This window comes from Canis lupus, chromosome 22 (genome assembly GCF_011100685.1).
Source record: "Canis lupus familiaris isolate Mischka breed German Shepherd chromosome 22, alternate assembly UU_Cfam_GSD_1.0, whole genome shotgun sequence".
In the NCBI taxonomy this organism is placed as follows: Eukaryota; Metazoa; Chordata; class Mammalia; order Carnivora; family Canidae; genus Canis; species Canis lupus.
The window spans coordinates 26,556,295-26,572,349 of NC_049243.1; positions in this window are offsets into that span (position 1 = coordinate 26,556,295).

Genomic DNA, 16,055 nt, shown 5'->3' on the forward strand with positions numbered 1-16,055 from the left:
GTCAGAAATCTTTCTCACTTTAAATCAGTCTATCTTTAGAATCCAGAGTACTACAATAGTTTTTCAGAAGCAAAAGCCTTAAAAATCTAAAATCCTTATGAATTATTCAAAGTAAGTCTTCTATTTTTCCAGGTAACCTAATACTATTTTCTTAATTTGTTGCTTTAGTTTTTAGTGGTTTAGGAACTGCTTCCCTTCCTTCTCATCTATCATATTTTCTTGATCTTTTCACATTCCTGTTCTTCTGGTTATACTCTGTAAGTAATTATTCACTTGCCTTTATAAGCTGATCAATAACCCACTGTGAGATAATTTACAGGTCTCATGAAATATCTATCCATGTGTATACTTTTTTAATGTAATAGATTTAAGAGATATGCAGCTTGAAAGATAATCTTCAGCAGATGCATTTTATATTAAACATTAGCATTGCTTGCTTTCTCACACTGAACACCCCAACATTGACCTTAACACCATTTTATCTCCCGCCAACTTTGTATCCACCTCTACATGCATCCCCAGTTGTGCTCTCAAAAAATTGTGTAGGTTTCATAAACTTTGCAGTTTTTTTTTCAAAGATTTTGTTTATTGGGGATCCCTGGGTGGCTCAGCGGTTTGGCGCCTGCCTTCGGCCCAGGGCATGATCCTGGAGTCCAGAGATCGAGTGAATAATGAATAAATGAATAAATGAATAAAATCTTTAAAAAAATATTTTATTTATTCATGAGAGAGGCAAAAACATAGGCAGAGGGAGAAGCAAGCTTCCCTATGCAGAACCCGATGCAGAACTCGATCCCAGGACCCCAGGATCATGCCCTGAACCAAAGACAGACACTCCCTGAATCAAAGACAGACGCTCAACCACTGAGCCACTCAGGCACCCTGAATTTGCAGTTTTTTAAAAAGGCAAATGTATTGCCAAATGTGGAAAACTAGAAAGAAATTGATCATTTTGTTCCAATGAGATACTTTTGTTGATTATTGTACTTTGTCAGTAGGGATTAAGTTCTGAAAGGTTCATAATAATTGGTGACTATTAATCTTATCCACTTGGACAGATTATTTCATCAAGAAAGGGCAATATTTTCACAAAAGGAAAACGGATAGAATAAACTAAATATCCATTCATTGACTTAACTTTGCTCATTTGTTTAATAAATTCCCATTTTGCATTTTCTATGTGTCTGGCACTGAAAAGTGCTTATTGTCACACATAATCCCAGCAGGTAAGGGACACCTGGAAATATTCAATTGTGATTTTGAAGTAAATTTTTAAAAGGCACTATTTACAGAAGTCTGGGCAAGGTTAAGAAGAAACTACAATGGATTTTTCAGGGCTCCAAGATTAGAAACAGTTGGAATTCAGAAAGCCATTAATCTCACCATTATTCTTGGAGGATCAACAGAAAAAAACAAAATGGTATAACTAGAGTCTGGTTAGAACTGTGGCTGTGAGGGCATGAGGAGGGAATGCCTCCACACCGAATGTGACCTGCAACCCCAGGAGCAAGGAAGGTAGTGCTGCCAAACTTCCTCTTCTGCCCCCCACATCCCACCTATGCTCCCCACAGGCTGGACTCAAGGGAAACTGGAAAGAAGGGAGCCCCAGTGATACAGTCCACACAGGTCAGCCTTCAAAGGCACAGACCACCAAGAAAGGCAGAAAAGAGAGGGAAGTTGCTGGTAACTGAGAAAAGGCAAACACGGTGCTGAAGGTAGGACTTGAATAATACTAGGGTCTCACAGATTGGCCAGATAGTTGGATATGTAAATAAATACAAGCACACAATTTCCATAGTGTGTGAAAGTGATATACTGGAAGAAATATCTTAGTAATGATGCAAAGCAGGCAAAAATTCATTTCCACTGATTGGGCCTGTGTGAACTTTACAAGCGACCAGACTGAATTGGATTCTTTTAACAGGCACAGCAGATAAATGAGCTGTGATGTCCTAATATGAAGGTGAAATTACAAACGGCCAAATTAACAATAAAAAAATAAGGTGGAGGGGCGCCTGGGTGACTCAGTCAGTCAAGTGTCTGACTCTGATTTCAGCTCAGGTTTTGATCTCAGGGTTGTGACATCCAGCCCCACATCGGGCTCCATCCTGGGTGTAGAACCTCCGTATTCTCTCTCGCCCTCTTCCTCTGCCCCTCCTCTCAGCTTGCATGCTCTCTCTCTGTGTCTAAAAAAAATAAATAATAAAAAAATAACGACCTCAATATAAGAGCCTACACTCTATACTCTTTAAAAGCACATCTTTATTTCTTCTCTCAAAAATATAGAAAGATTTCTATATGCCAGGTACTATTCTAGGTTCTCACAATAACTAAAATCTTGTTAAAGTTATCAGTAGGTTGAAGGTGTAAAGGATGCTCCAGGAGCATGCAATAATGACATGGATCTATTACCCAGGTATCAGAGATGTCATCTGTCAGGAAATGACGACAAATTGAGATCTAAGTGATGACTAGAAATTATCTACTTAAAGAAGGTGGGGAAGATTTCCAGGGAGAAATTTGTCAAGGTATGGAGGTGAGTGAGAGCACTGTATCCTCATAAAACTGAAGAGTTCAGTTTGAAGGGACATGGGATGTCCATAATAAGTGAGAACAGTTTTGGAGCATTTACTTTATACCAGGTGCTTCTGATTTGTCTCACCTAATTTTTAAAACAGAACCATGAAGTGGTGCTGCTGCTGACTGGTGGAGGGTAGTGAACAACCAAGAGGTTGAATCACAGTGGTAGTAAGACTCCAGAAGCTACAGGATCAATTCTGATTGTTGGAAAAATTCCTCTAACATCAAGACAGTGGGTGCATCAGAGGAGTGTCAAACTGGATACTGGGAGACAAATTAGGAGGCCATTGCATTAGAGCAAGCAAAATTTGATGAGAACTTAAATGAAGGCAAGGTGGCTTATGTAATGTAGAGTAGAAAAGAGATGTGGCCAATATCACAGAGCTAGAATCATGGGATATGGTTGTGTGAGAAGAACAGGAGGCAGAAAATGAGAACTCTAGGGAGAACCCAAGTTTTGGGCTCATTTAACTGAGAGCAAAGCAATATTATCAACCAATATGTCAAGTAGAGAAGGAACAAGTTATAAAAAAAAAAAAAGAAAACTGGGAGTCTTTAGATTATGACAAAGGACACTTGTGGGACTTGAAGTTTGAGATGTCCAGGAACAGTAGGAGCAGTGTAGCAATACGCCATTGGAAAGCCAGCCTGAAGATACAGATGGGAGAGCTACCAGCATAGGTGAAGCTCTCGTTTGATGAGAAGGGATGAAATTCCTAAAAGAGAGAGTATCACATCACAAGTCAAGAGGATCAAAAATAGAAGCCTGGAGAAAATCAGTGTTGAAGCAGTTAGGTGGAGGAAGCAAAACAGAAAAGTGCCAGAGACAGGAGGAGAGGCTAGTGGAATTATTCCTACTGATGCTAAGTAAGAACACAAATTCAAAAAGAACAGAGAAACATCATCAAGCATCATAGATGGGATCAGGAAAGAGTCTCTGAGCTTTCGGGATTTGGAAGTCATTGATAAACTTTTGTGTCCCTCACAGGGCCACATAGCTCAAATATACTGCCAATGTAGTGGTGCATCCTTGCTCCTTATCTGTGAAAGCAAGTTCCAAGCCATAGACAAGCTTTCCGGGTCTCCTGAATCTGGTTCTACACCTCAGAGCAGCAGGGAGCCCCTAGACTGGAGAACATTTTTGATAACATAAGCAAGTAGGGGCTCAAGGTAAAGCGATGAAGAGGGGATGCGGCAGTGATCTGCACAGCTGCTAATCACACTCTACTGAAGACACACGATTAGCTCTCCAATATCTTAAATTGTGAAGGGTTGTGCACACCCAGCTTAAAGTTCGAAGCAGATCTGCAGAAAAAGCATTCAGAGACACCGGTCCTAAATTGAAAATGCCCGCCCAGTTGCTCGACTCCTCAAGTTCTGCTCTTGTATTCAAAACTCTACAAACTATCAGCTCTGAAAGAGTTTCCCTCAGTCAAAGATGAGTCATCGCTATAAAAGGACCAGCATGGAAGTAGGCAAAAATAATTCACTTAAAAAAATCCATGTAATTTTTATTACAAATAAAAGTCACGGGCAGATTACATATGGCCAATGAAATAAGCCAGGGAGCAAAAGGACATTTCAAACCACCCTTCTGCTTCATGATTTCAGCAAAATTAAATAGGCAACAAAGAGTAGTGGTTTGATACATGGACGTTTATCCAGACTGTGTAGGTTCTACTCTAGTGTTGCAGTTTATTGGCTGGGTGACCTGGCAAATTGCTTATCATTTCTGTTTCAGTTCCTCTATGGGCAAAATGAGGAAGACAAAAATACTACCTATTTCATAGGTTCTTTATTTTTAAGATGTTATTTATTTATGAGAGAGAGAGAGAGAGAGAACATGAGCAGCAGGAGAGGGAGAAGCAGGCCTTCCACTAAGCAGGGAGCCCTATGTGGGGCTCGATCGCAGGACCCTCATGACTGCACCAAAGACAAACGCTTAGCCAACTGAGCCACTCAGGCACCTCTCCTTCATAGGTTCTTGAAGAGAAAGAAATTATTTAAAGTGCATGATTAAAATGATAATTAAGGTACTTAGGGGAATATTTGATAAATGCTAAGAACAGTTTAAATACAAGCACTTACGTGTATCTGTATTCACTTTGAAATGAAAACTCAAAATAAAAATAAAGACAGAAAAGAGATTTTCTGACAACAAAAAGTAATAATGAGGAAACAGGATTTAGGAAAGAAGTATTTTTTAAAAAGTAAATAAACCATTGCAGAAATTATAAGCTGGCATGGAAAATGCATAACTGTTGAAAAGAGGTAAGGTTGACCCTTGTGGGCATTAGCGATTACTTTTAAAAATCAAGTAAATGTTTTGAATTTGTAAAATGTAAAAGGCATTTAAGGCTTCCTTCATGTTACGTATATGCAGTTATGGGAAAATCATAAGCTTCAGATCTTTTCACATTTCTTTAGAGCATTATTTTAAATGCATACTTGGAGGCCTTTCTTTTCAATGTTAATAAGCTCTTTTCCTGAACCTCCATCAGTAAAATGAAGGAAGAGGAGAGCCAAGTCATAATCAATCAGTGGAGACACTAAATCATCACATTTTTAGGTCAAAGCTTTCCCTTTTTCATCAATGGCAGCTTATTAATATGTTTAATTTTAACTTTACCTTTTAAATAGATTTAAGAAATAAATGAAATTAGTAGTTTTCTTCACAACACAATGTTTCTGATTAGTAAAAGGCATTTTTAAGCCAAAGAAAATACTTTCTGTCTGGAGGAACATGACTGCCACGAATGCAATTTATTTATTATTTTTACAACATCTCGTAATGTGATGTCATGTAATCTATCGATAACATCTTATTTTGAGTTTTGCTTGAAAGGATTACCTATGAATTATTAAAGTGGGGTAATAAAATTTTTAAAAAGCTTATTTTTGCCTATACTTTATCCCATTTTTACACCTATATTTTTTTCACATGCACATTTTAGTATTCAGAACGTTGCTTTATTTGTACTTTCCTGTGACGTTAGTTAGTCTCAGACTTCTGTCTGAGTCGAAGAATTTTAAAAGACCGTTCAGCTAGTTTCAATTCATTATTAAAATGTGATGCTCCAGCTTTTAAGCGTTCTTATTTAAAATGTGAACAATGGAAAACCATCTCTAACAAATACATCCTCATCTAGAAAATAGACGAGGACTGTCATTTTGCAGTAGTGTGACATACTCTACGTGGTGTGTGTTTGCGTGTATACACACACCTACATGCTTGAAATTTAAGAACTGGGACACCAACATAACTTTTGTCAAAAATATCTCTTTGAAACAGTTTGGATGGTTTTTTAGCCACCCAAAGAGAATTCATTGCTTTTCTGTAAATCATGCTAGGTACCCCTATAAATTAAGTTAAACATGTTATCTGATTTTCAATATAATTAAGAAAAAATAAGGATACAAAACACATAAAACTCTTGCACATCAAGGGAATGAGTAATGGCATTGAGGGTAAATAACGTTGATGGAGTTAGCATACTTGGGCTGCAAATAAAGAGAAGTTACATACTTAAATAGAATCAGCCATCGATGAGGACTTTCTGGAAGAGGTAAGTTTGTTGGAGTTACATGAATGAAAGACAGGGAAGACACCCTGGATCCTTTCTTCCTTCTGGCTGGTATTTGAATTGATGTGAATAGGTAAAGTCACCCAGGCAGGGTGTGCACGCCAGTGCACATTGGGGGCAAGTTGAGAAGTGTGAATTGGAAGCAAAAGGAGTCAATAAAACAACCCAAGGGAGAGAGAGATTTTTTTTTTTAATGGCTGACACAGACACTAGAGAAATTAAGGAGGAATAACCAATGAAATGGGGCAAAAACTGGGAAAAAGCAGGACCTGGAAGGGATAATGCTGGGGCAAACAAACACTTGGAGTAAAGGGAAACATATTTAAAAAGGAAGCAGTGTTCAACCCGTCAATGTGCCAGAAAGTTCAAGGAAAGAAATCTGCCCGCTATTGGATGATTTGGAGGACACTGGTGATCTTTACAGAAGAGCATTTGGTGGTATTAGAAGCCATAGTGCAGGGTGATCAGCACCGGTGATTACTGGTGAGTCAAATGGTGAAATAGAGGCAGCTATTACAAACTTTAGGCATCTGACCACAAAGGGAAGGAAATTTCCTGGTATGAGAATAGGTCACATGATCTTGGAGTAAACATAGGGTTGCAAGAATGGTAATAACACATTATTTTTTTTAACATCCTCACGGTCTCTTCAACATTTTAGGAAGTCTCTGAAAATGTATCTTTCCAATCAAAACCCAAGTCCTAGAGTCCACTCTTGCTCCCAACACGAGTATGTTAGAGTGGTTCTCTCAGCTTTCATGGCACATATTTTCTCTCCTACTTTGGCTTCTTTTGCTTTTGCTGCTGTGTGGTGTCACCAGAGGTATAAATGTATAACATAATGTAGGTCTTTGGGTCTACCTCTTCCTCCCTTCTGATGTGTGCTCTCTTCCTCCGTGTGTTTAGTTTCTGCTTTAATAGCACCTTTCTGAAGTTGGAGGAACAATTTTTAGCCTGTTATTCTATCACTATCACATAGAGTAGCTGGGATTTCTTTCCTGATACTAGTGGTACATTATTTTTTATCTTTTAATTTTATTTAATTCCTATACAGTTAACATACAGTGTTTTATTTTCAGGTGTACAATATAATGATTCAGTGATTCCATACATTACTCAGTGCTCATCGTGATAAGCATACTCTTAATCCCCATCACCTATTTCCTCCATCCCCCTACCCACCTCCCTTCTGGTAACCATCAGTTTGTTCTCTATAGTTAGAGTCTGTTTTTTTGGTTTGTCTCTCTTTTTCCTTCATCGTGTGTTCTGTTTCTTAAATTCCACGTATGAGTGAGATCATATGGTATTTGTCTTTCTCTGACTTACTTCATTTAACATTATACTCTATAGATGCATTTATGTTTTTGCAAATGGCAAGATTTCATTCTTTTTTATGGCTGAGTAATATTCCATTTTTTGTGTGGAAGTAGTATTCCATTTTATATTATGGAGGCAGCCCAAGTGTCCATTAATATGGATAATTCATTATCCATTCATCTATCAATGGACATTTGGGCTACTTCCATAATTTGTCTATCGTAAATATTGCTGCAATAAACCTAGGGGTTCTATATCTTTCCAAGCTACTGTTTTTGTATTCTTTGGGTAAATACCCTGTAGTGGAATTATTGGATCATATGGTAATTTCATGGTAGTTTCATTTTTAATTTTTTGAGGAAACTCCATACTGTTCTTTCTGCTGTGACTGCACCTGTTTGCCTTCCCACCAACAGTGCACCTGTGTTCTTTTCTCCACATCCTTGCCAACACTTACTGTTTCTTGTGTTTGATTGTAGCCTTTCTGACAGGTATGATGTGATATCTCACTGTGGTTTTGATTTGTATGTCCCTGAGGATGGGTGATGTTGAGCATCTTTTCACATGTCTATTGGCCCTCTGTATGTCTTCTTTAAAGACATGTCTGTTCATGTCTTCTGCCCATTTTTTAATTGGATTATTTGGGGATTTTTGTTGTTGAGTTGTGTAAGTTATTTATATATTATGGATTTTATAATATCCCTTTATTGGACATACCATTTGCAAAGATCTTCTCCCATTCAGTAGGTTGTCTTTTGGTTTTGTTGATTGTTTCCTATGAAGTGCAGAAACTCTATTTTAATGAAGTCTTAATAGTTTATTTTTTATTTTGTTTCCTTTGCCTTGGGATATGTATCTAAGAAAATGTTTCTGTAGCCCATGTTAGAAAAATTACTGCCTGTGCTCCCTAGGATTTTTGTTTTCATGTCTCACATTGAGGTACTTAATCCATTTTGAGTACCACACTATTTTGATTACTATGGCTTTGTAGTATATTTTGAGATCTGTGATCGTGATACCTCTAGTTTTGTTTTTTTTTTTCAAGATAAGGTCTTTCCGTTTTCATACAAATTTTAGGATTATTTGTTCTACTTCTATGGAAAACGCTGTTGGTATTTTGATAGAGATTGCATTGAATCTGTAGATTGCTTTAAGTAGTTTGGATATTTTAACACTATTTGTTCTCCTAATCCATGAGCACGGAATATCTTTCCATTTGTTTGTATCATTTTCAATTTTTTTTCATCAATGTTTTCAGAGTACAGGCCTTGGTTACATTTATTCTTAGGTATTTTAATTTTTGGTGCAATGATAAGTGGGATTGTTTTCTTAATTTCTCTTTCTGCTATTTTATTATTAGTGCATAGAAATGCAACAGATTTCTGTATATTGTATTATTTAGTAGATTTTTAGTGGAGTCTTTAGAGTTTTCTCTAGATAGTATAATGTCATCTGCAAATAGTAAGATTTTCTTCTTCCTTACCAATTTTTATGCTTTTTATTTCATTTTTTATCTGATTGTTGTGGCTAGGATTTCCAGGACTACATTGAATCAAAGTGGTGAGAGAGTGGACATCCTTGTCTTGTTCCTGATCTTAGGAGAAAAACTGTTAAATTTTCACCACTAAATATGATATTAGCTGTGGGTTTTTCATGTATGGCCTTTAATATGTGGAGGTATGTTCCCTCTAAACCTACTTGGTTGACAGTTTTTATCATAAATTGATGTTGTACTTTGTCAAACAAATGCTTTTTCAGCGTCTATTGAAATGGTCATATGGCTTTTATTCTTTCTTTTGTTGATGTTATGAATCACATTGATTTGTAAACATTAAACCACCCTTGCATCCCAGAAATAAATCCCACTTTACCATGGTAAATTTTTTTAATGTATTGTTGGATTTGGTTTGTTAATATTTTATTGAGGATTTTTGTATCTATATTTATCACAGTTATTGGTCTGTCATTCCTTTTTTTGTGATGTCTTTATCTGATTTTGGTATCAAGGTAATGCTGGCCTTACAGAATGAATTTAGAATCTTTCCTTCCTCTTCTATTTTTTGGAATAGTTTGAGAATAGATATTATCTGTTCTTTGAATGTTTGTTAGATTACACCTGTGAAGCCTTCTGGTCCTGGACTTTTGTTTGTTGAGAATTTTTTTGATTACTGATTCAATGTCATTGCTGGTAATTGGTCTGTTTCAATTTTCTATTTCTTCCTGAGTTAGTTTTGGGATGTTATATGTTTTCAGAAATTTAACCATTTCTTCTAGGCTGTCCAATTTATAGCATATAATTTTTCTTTTTTTCTTAAATAATTCTTTATATTTCTGTGTTATTGCTGTTTTTCCTCTTCTATTTTCTGACTTTACTTGAATCCTCTTTTGTTTTTTGTTTTTTTCCTTGATGAGTCTGGTTAAAGACTTGTCCATTTTGCTAATCTTTTCAAAGAACTAGCTCCTGGTGTCGTTGATCTGTTCTATTGTGGGTTTTTTGTTTTATTTCTATTTCATTTATTTCTGCTCTCATATTTATTATTTCCTTCCTTCTACTGTTTTTGGGTTTTGTCTGTTATTTTTTTCTCTAGCTCCTCAAGTATAAGGTTGGGCTATGTATTTGAGATTTTTCTTGATCCTAGAAGTAGGCCTTTATTGCTATAAACTTCCCTTTCAGAACAGCTTTTGTTGCATCCCAAACATTTTGGACCATTGTGTTTTCATTTTCTTTTGTCTCCATGTATTTTTTAATTTTCTCTTTGATTTCTCGGTTGAGCCATCCATTGTTTAGTAGCATGTTATTTAACCTCCATGTATTTATGCTCTTTCCAGATTTTTTCTTGTGGTTAATTTCTAGTTTCATAATTGTGGTCAGAAAAGATGCATGGTATGACTTCAATCCTTTTTAATTTGCTGAGACTTGTTTTGTTGCCCAATATGTGATCTATTTTGGAGAATGTTCCATGTGCACTTAAAAAGAATGTATATTCTGCTGTATTAGGATGAAATATTCTCAATATATCTATTAGAGCCTTCTACTCCAATGCATGATTCAAAACCACTGTTTCTTTTTTTATTTTCTATTTGGAGGACCTTACTCATTGATATAAGTGGAGTGTTAAAGCCCCCTACTATTATTATATTACTATTGATTACTTCCTTTATGTTTGTTATTAGCTGCTTTATGTATTTGAGTGCTCCCATGTTGGGTGTGTAAATATTTATAATTGTTATATCTTGTTAGATTTTTCCCTTTATGATTATGTAATGTCCTTCTTTGTCTCTTGTTACAATCTTTGTTTTAAAGTCTATTTTGTCTGATATAAGTCTTGCTACACTGGCTTTCTTATCATTTCCATTTGTGTGATAAATGCTTTTCCATCACTTCACTTGCAATCTTCAGGTGTCCTTGGTCTGAAATGAGTCTTTTTTAGGCAGCATGTAAGTAGGTCTTGGATTTTTATTTATTCTGTCGCCCTATGTCTTTTGATTGGAGTGTTTAATCCATTTTCTTCAAAGTAATTATTGATGGGTATGTACTTATTTTCATTCTGTTACCTGTTTTATGGTTGTTTTTATCATTCTTCTCTGTTCCTTTCTTCTCTCACAGTTTGCTGACTTTCTTTAATGATATACTTGGATTCCTTTGCTCTTTGTTTTTTGCATATCTATTATGGTTTTTTATTTATGATTGCCATTAGGTTTGTATATAACATCTTATGTAGATAGCAGTCTATATTAAGATGATGGTCACTTAAGTTTGAACCCATTCTTTACTTCCCCCATATATTACTGCTTTTGTATTTTCTACTATTCCTACTAATACTTATGGTCTTGCTTTTCTACTCAGATTCTCCTTTAACATTTCTTATAGGACTGGTTTAGGTCATGAATCCCTTTAACTTTTGTTTTTCTGAGAAACTTTATCTCTCCTATTCTGAATTATAATCTCGCTGGGTAGAGTGTTCTTAGTTACAGATTTTTTTCTTTCAGCACTTTGAATATGTTATGCCACCCTCTTCTGGCCTGCAAATTTCTGCTGAAAATTCAATTGATAGCCTATGGGTTTCCCTTGTATGTAACTATATTTCTTTATATTTCTGCTTTTAAATTTTCTCTTTACTTTTTGACAATTAATTACCATGTGTCTTGGTGTGAAACTACTTGGGTTAATGTTGTTGGGGTCTCTCTTTGCCTCCTGGATCTAGATTTCTGTTTCCTTCCCTAGACTTGGGGAAGCTATTATCTGTTCAAATAAATTTTCTGCCTTCCTTTCTCTCCTCCTTCTGAGAACCCTATTATGCAAATGTTATTATGCTTGGTGGTGTTGCTGGGTTCCCTTAGTTTATGTTCCTTTTTTATTATTTTTTACTCTCTCTTACTCAGTTTGATCGCTTTCCATTACTGTTATCCAGGGTCACCAATCCACCCTTCTGCTTCTTCTAGCCTATTATATTCATCTAGTTTATTTTTAATTTCAGGTTTGAGTCCTTCACCTCTGTTGGCTTTTTAAAATATTTTCTATCTCGTTGTTGAGGATCTCCCTCAGGTCCTCCACTTTTTTCTCAAGTCCAGTGAGTATCTTTATGACCATTACTTTAAATTCTCTATCAAGCATATTTTTATGTCCATTTCATTTAGCTCTCTTGCTGTGACTTTTTCCTGTTCTTTCACGTGGGACATAATCCTCAGTCTCCTCATTTTGTGTAACTCTCTGTTTTTGTGTGTTAGGGAAGTCAGCTATGTCTCCTGCTAATGAAAGTAGTGGCCTTATGAAGGAGAGGTCCTGTTGCGCTCTGCAGTACAAGGTCCCGTATTCATCAGAACCTACTACTTAAGGGATGTTTCCTGTGTGTGCTGCATGGGCCCTACTGTTGCAGCTGAGCTGCTTTTGCCTTTAGTCCAGTTGTCTTCGATGGCTCTCTTTGTCTCTTGTGGAGTGGGTTTGGTTCCTGTGTTGTTATTCAGCTAGTCTGGCCCACCTTGGGTTGAGTCAGACCAGGTGTTTGCCCAAGATGCAGTAACACCAAATGCTGCCTTTCCCTGTGTTGTCCCCTGAGAAACTTTTGTTATTAAGTGGGATCTGACATTGGAGTAGATTTCTGTCCCCAGCCTACTGCTGGGCCTGCAGTAGGACTGTGTGTGTGGTTATGTTCCTTACTCCCTGAGGCACGAGTCATTTTGGAGTGGTGCTGTCTCCTATGGGGCTGCTTGCACACTGCCTGGTTTATGACACCATTCTGGATGAGTTCCAGTCAAAGCCAGGGAGGGAGGAGGTCCACAAGAGAGCATGGGGGTAGAGAACACAGAGTGTTAGCAATGCTTCTGCTGGTTTATAGCAGAAGGAGACTTGCAGCCACCTAGAAAAACTCCTGCCAAGGCCAGTTGTGTTGGAGGGGGTGGATCAACAGAAGTGTGTGTGGGCAGGGCACACTTTTTAGCAAGCAAGGTAGAGAGAGTTGGTGCTTTACTGGTTCCAGCAATTGTCCATGGATCTAGGGTGGATGGCAGGGGAGGGAAATTCCTCTCAGCTCTTTTATTCCTGGAGAAGTCTCCAAAGATCCCTGCCCCTCCAACACAGGCTCTAGGATTAGCAAACAAATCTCCCTCCCATATACCCCAGACATTTTTCAAACTACTGCTTCTATGCTCTGTCACTATGGAGCTGTTTGTTGTGCTGTCTTTTTAAGGGCGGGGACTGTTTTCTCTTGCCCTCCCTGTGCTCCCAGAGCTGAGCCTACTGATTTTTTTTAAAGTTCCTGGTGTTAAGCCCTACTGATTGTAAGAACTTGCAAAATTAGGCCGCTCTAGTTTTCAAAGCCAAATGTTATGGGGATTCACCTGCCCCATGTGAGTTACTTGTGTCTGGAGGGCCTAGTGTGAGGGTCCATTTCTTTCCTCTCTCAGTACTCAGTGTCCCTCCCTCCTGCAGACAGTTCCATGGGTCCATTTAGCTCCTAACCACACCTCTGCCCATCCTGCTCTCTCTGCTGTGGCCTCTTCTCTACATTTAGCTGTGGAGAGTCTGTTCTGCCAATCTTTGGGTCATTTTCTGGATTGCTTACATTGATGTGGGTGTTATCTAGTCCTATCTGTGGGAAGGGGTGAGTTTAGGATTCTACTCTGCCATCTTCTCCAGAAGTCCCTTGGCATTACACTATTTTTAACACCTTCTCTTCTATGTTCTTGGGCAGAAGATGTTGGAGAAAATAATGGAGTCTCAGGATAATCTGAGCAGCACACGTTGACTCAGTATGTATGGAAAAGAGAAACTTGGATAAGCAAATTAGAAGTAATCTCATGACCTTCAGAGCACAGAGGAAGCAACAAATTGGAAATGGATGGGGATAGATGGATTGAGAACATTTATGCATATCTTCAGATTTTGTTAAACAAGTGTTATGCTGAGTGTCTATTGCTTTGGGAGGAGAATTAGGAAGAAGAGGGTTTTTGTTTTGTTTTGTTTTGTTTTGTTTTGTTTTTAAGATTTCATTTATTTGAGAGAGCAAAAGAGAGAGCTCAAGCAAGGAAGAGGCAGAGGGAGTAGGAGAAGCAGGCTCCCTACTGAGCAGGGAGCCCAGCATGAGACTTGATCCCAGGACCCTGGGGTCATGACCTGAAAAGGCAGACACTTAACTGACTGAGCCACACCGGCACCCCTGGAAGATGATATTTTCTTAGTAAATCCCTGTATCACCTGACACATTGTAGTGAGTAGGTACACAGTTTATGTTTGGAGGCTAATTTACCCTAAAAGACCCAAATATTATATGGATTGAATTAGCAAATTGGAGTACAAATAATTAGATATCTAGCCGATAAAGTTACATCAAGTAAATTAAAGTTTACAAGTCCCAAACACTTCAGAAGAATTTCAGAATAACTACTATTTGACAGGCTAAGACAATATCAGTTCATTCTCATTAAAATACTGAAATCAAATCTTGTTAGCTTTTTTAATAACATAAAATTAAATGTTTACTTTTCAAAATTTGTTGTAATTATTCACTAAAGAAAATTAACTGTTTCATTATTTATCATTAGTGGCACATTTATGCAATGTGACTAGTTGACATGTTTTGTTTTTCATCTTTGAAAAATTAACAATGAATAAGATTTCTTTCAATCAATAGACCCTTCTATTTATATGTGAAATGGTCCACAGAATCTAATTTATGCTATTCTTTCTGAATGAAATCTTAAATGAACATTACTTAGCACTTTCTTCCTAAAACCTTTTTATATTCTTATAAAATTCTTATCCAGATGATTTATTCTTTGCTGATTAAAAGTGAAGAAGACCATAAGTTTATTAATTGTGAGATTTATATCTGCTACCGGAAAGTGAGTGAATCAAATGTAAATTCCATGTCATATGCAAATGTACAATAGATTTATATAATCTAACAAATCATAAATGAAATTTAATGGTATGTACTAAAAATTATTTTGCAGCACACATAACATAAAATTTACATTGTAAACCAAGGTATTATCTGCGACTCACATATGCACAGGAACATGTCTGTAGTTGCCAAGCCACTCTAATCCTGCCACTACACATAGTGAGTTTTACAGTATGGAGGAGGCATTGCAACTCCTTTGAAGGAAAATTATTAATTTTAAAACACAAACCAAACCAAAGTCCATCATACAAAAAACCTAAAATTTAGAGGCCGTTCACCAAGTTTGTGCCAAATTCAAATATGACATGGCTGCATACATTCTCTTGTTTAGACAATGTATTCATTCTAGTATTATATTACGTGAGGGCCAATGTTCTCAGAATTGTACTTGCAATTTTCACACTTTTCTCACCTTTGTATTAATTTTGTTATGTCTGCTTTAGAAGTAGACAGAGGTGATCATTCAGTTAGATGATACCTAGCTTATTTAGAGCAAGTAATTTCATACTCCATGAAAATTAAAATATTGTGATTATGAGGCTTTTAGTCAAAATCAAGATCTATTGTTAAAAGACACTCAACTGACACCCTATAACTTCATAGTTATCCAGCCAAAGGGTAGTGGTTTCATAGATAACTCTGTTAATGATCATTTTAAATTTTCCTATTATTAGTGTAGCTTTATATTTAGAAGAGTTAGTGAAAAAAATAATTATCCATCTTGAGTTCAGAGCTCATCTTTCTAACTGTCCTACATAAAATCTTTAGACAGAAAAAAAAAATAAAAGCTTTGTAGAACAAATGAATTAATTGTGAAATTAATTGGGCCATGTTTCTACTTTTAAAAATCAAGTTACATTTTAGTAAGTATGTGAAAACTTTTACCAGAAAAATCTTTAATCAGGCTGAATATACTAATAAAAATCAACTCCCTGTACCTTTTGGATATAGTTTCTGCATCTTATCAAGGATGCTTAATATATTAAAAGGATAAGTCAAGAAAAAATATTGATAAAAAACCATGAAATACTTATTATGGTTTTCTATAGATGAGAAATATCAATTTGCTATGATTCAAATAGTTTTTTGATGAGCTTTAAGATCGGAAGGCTCAATTTCCAGACATTTCACATTAAGAAAATGTCCCGTTCCCATAAATACTAAATCCACT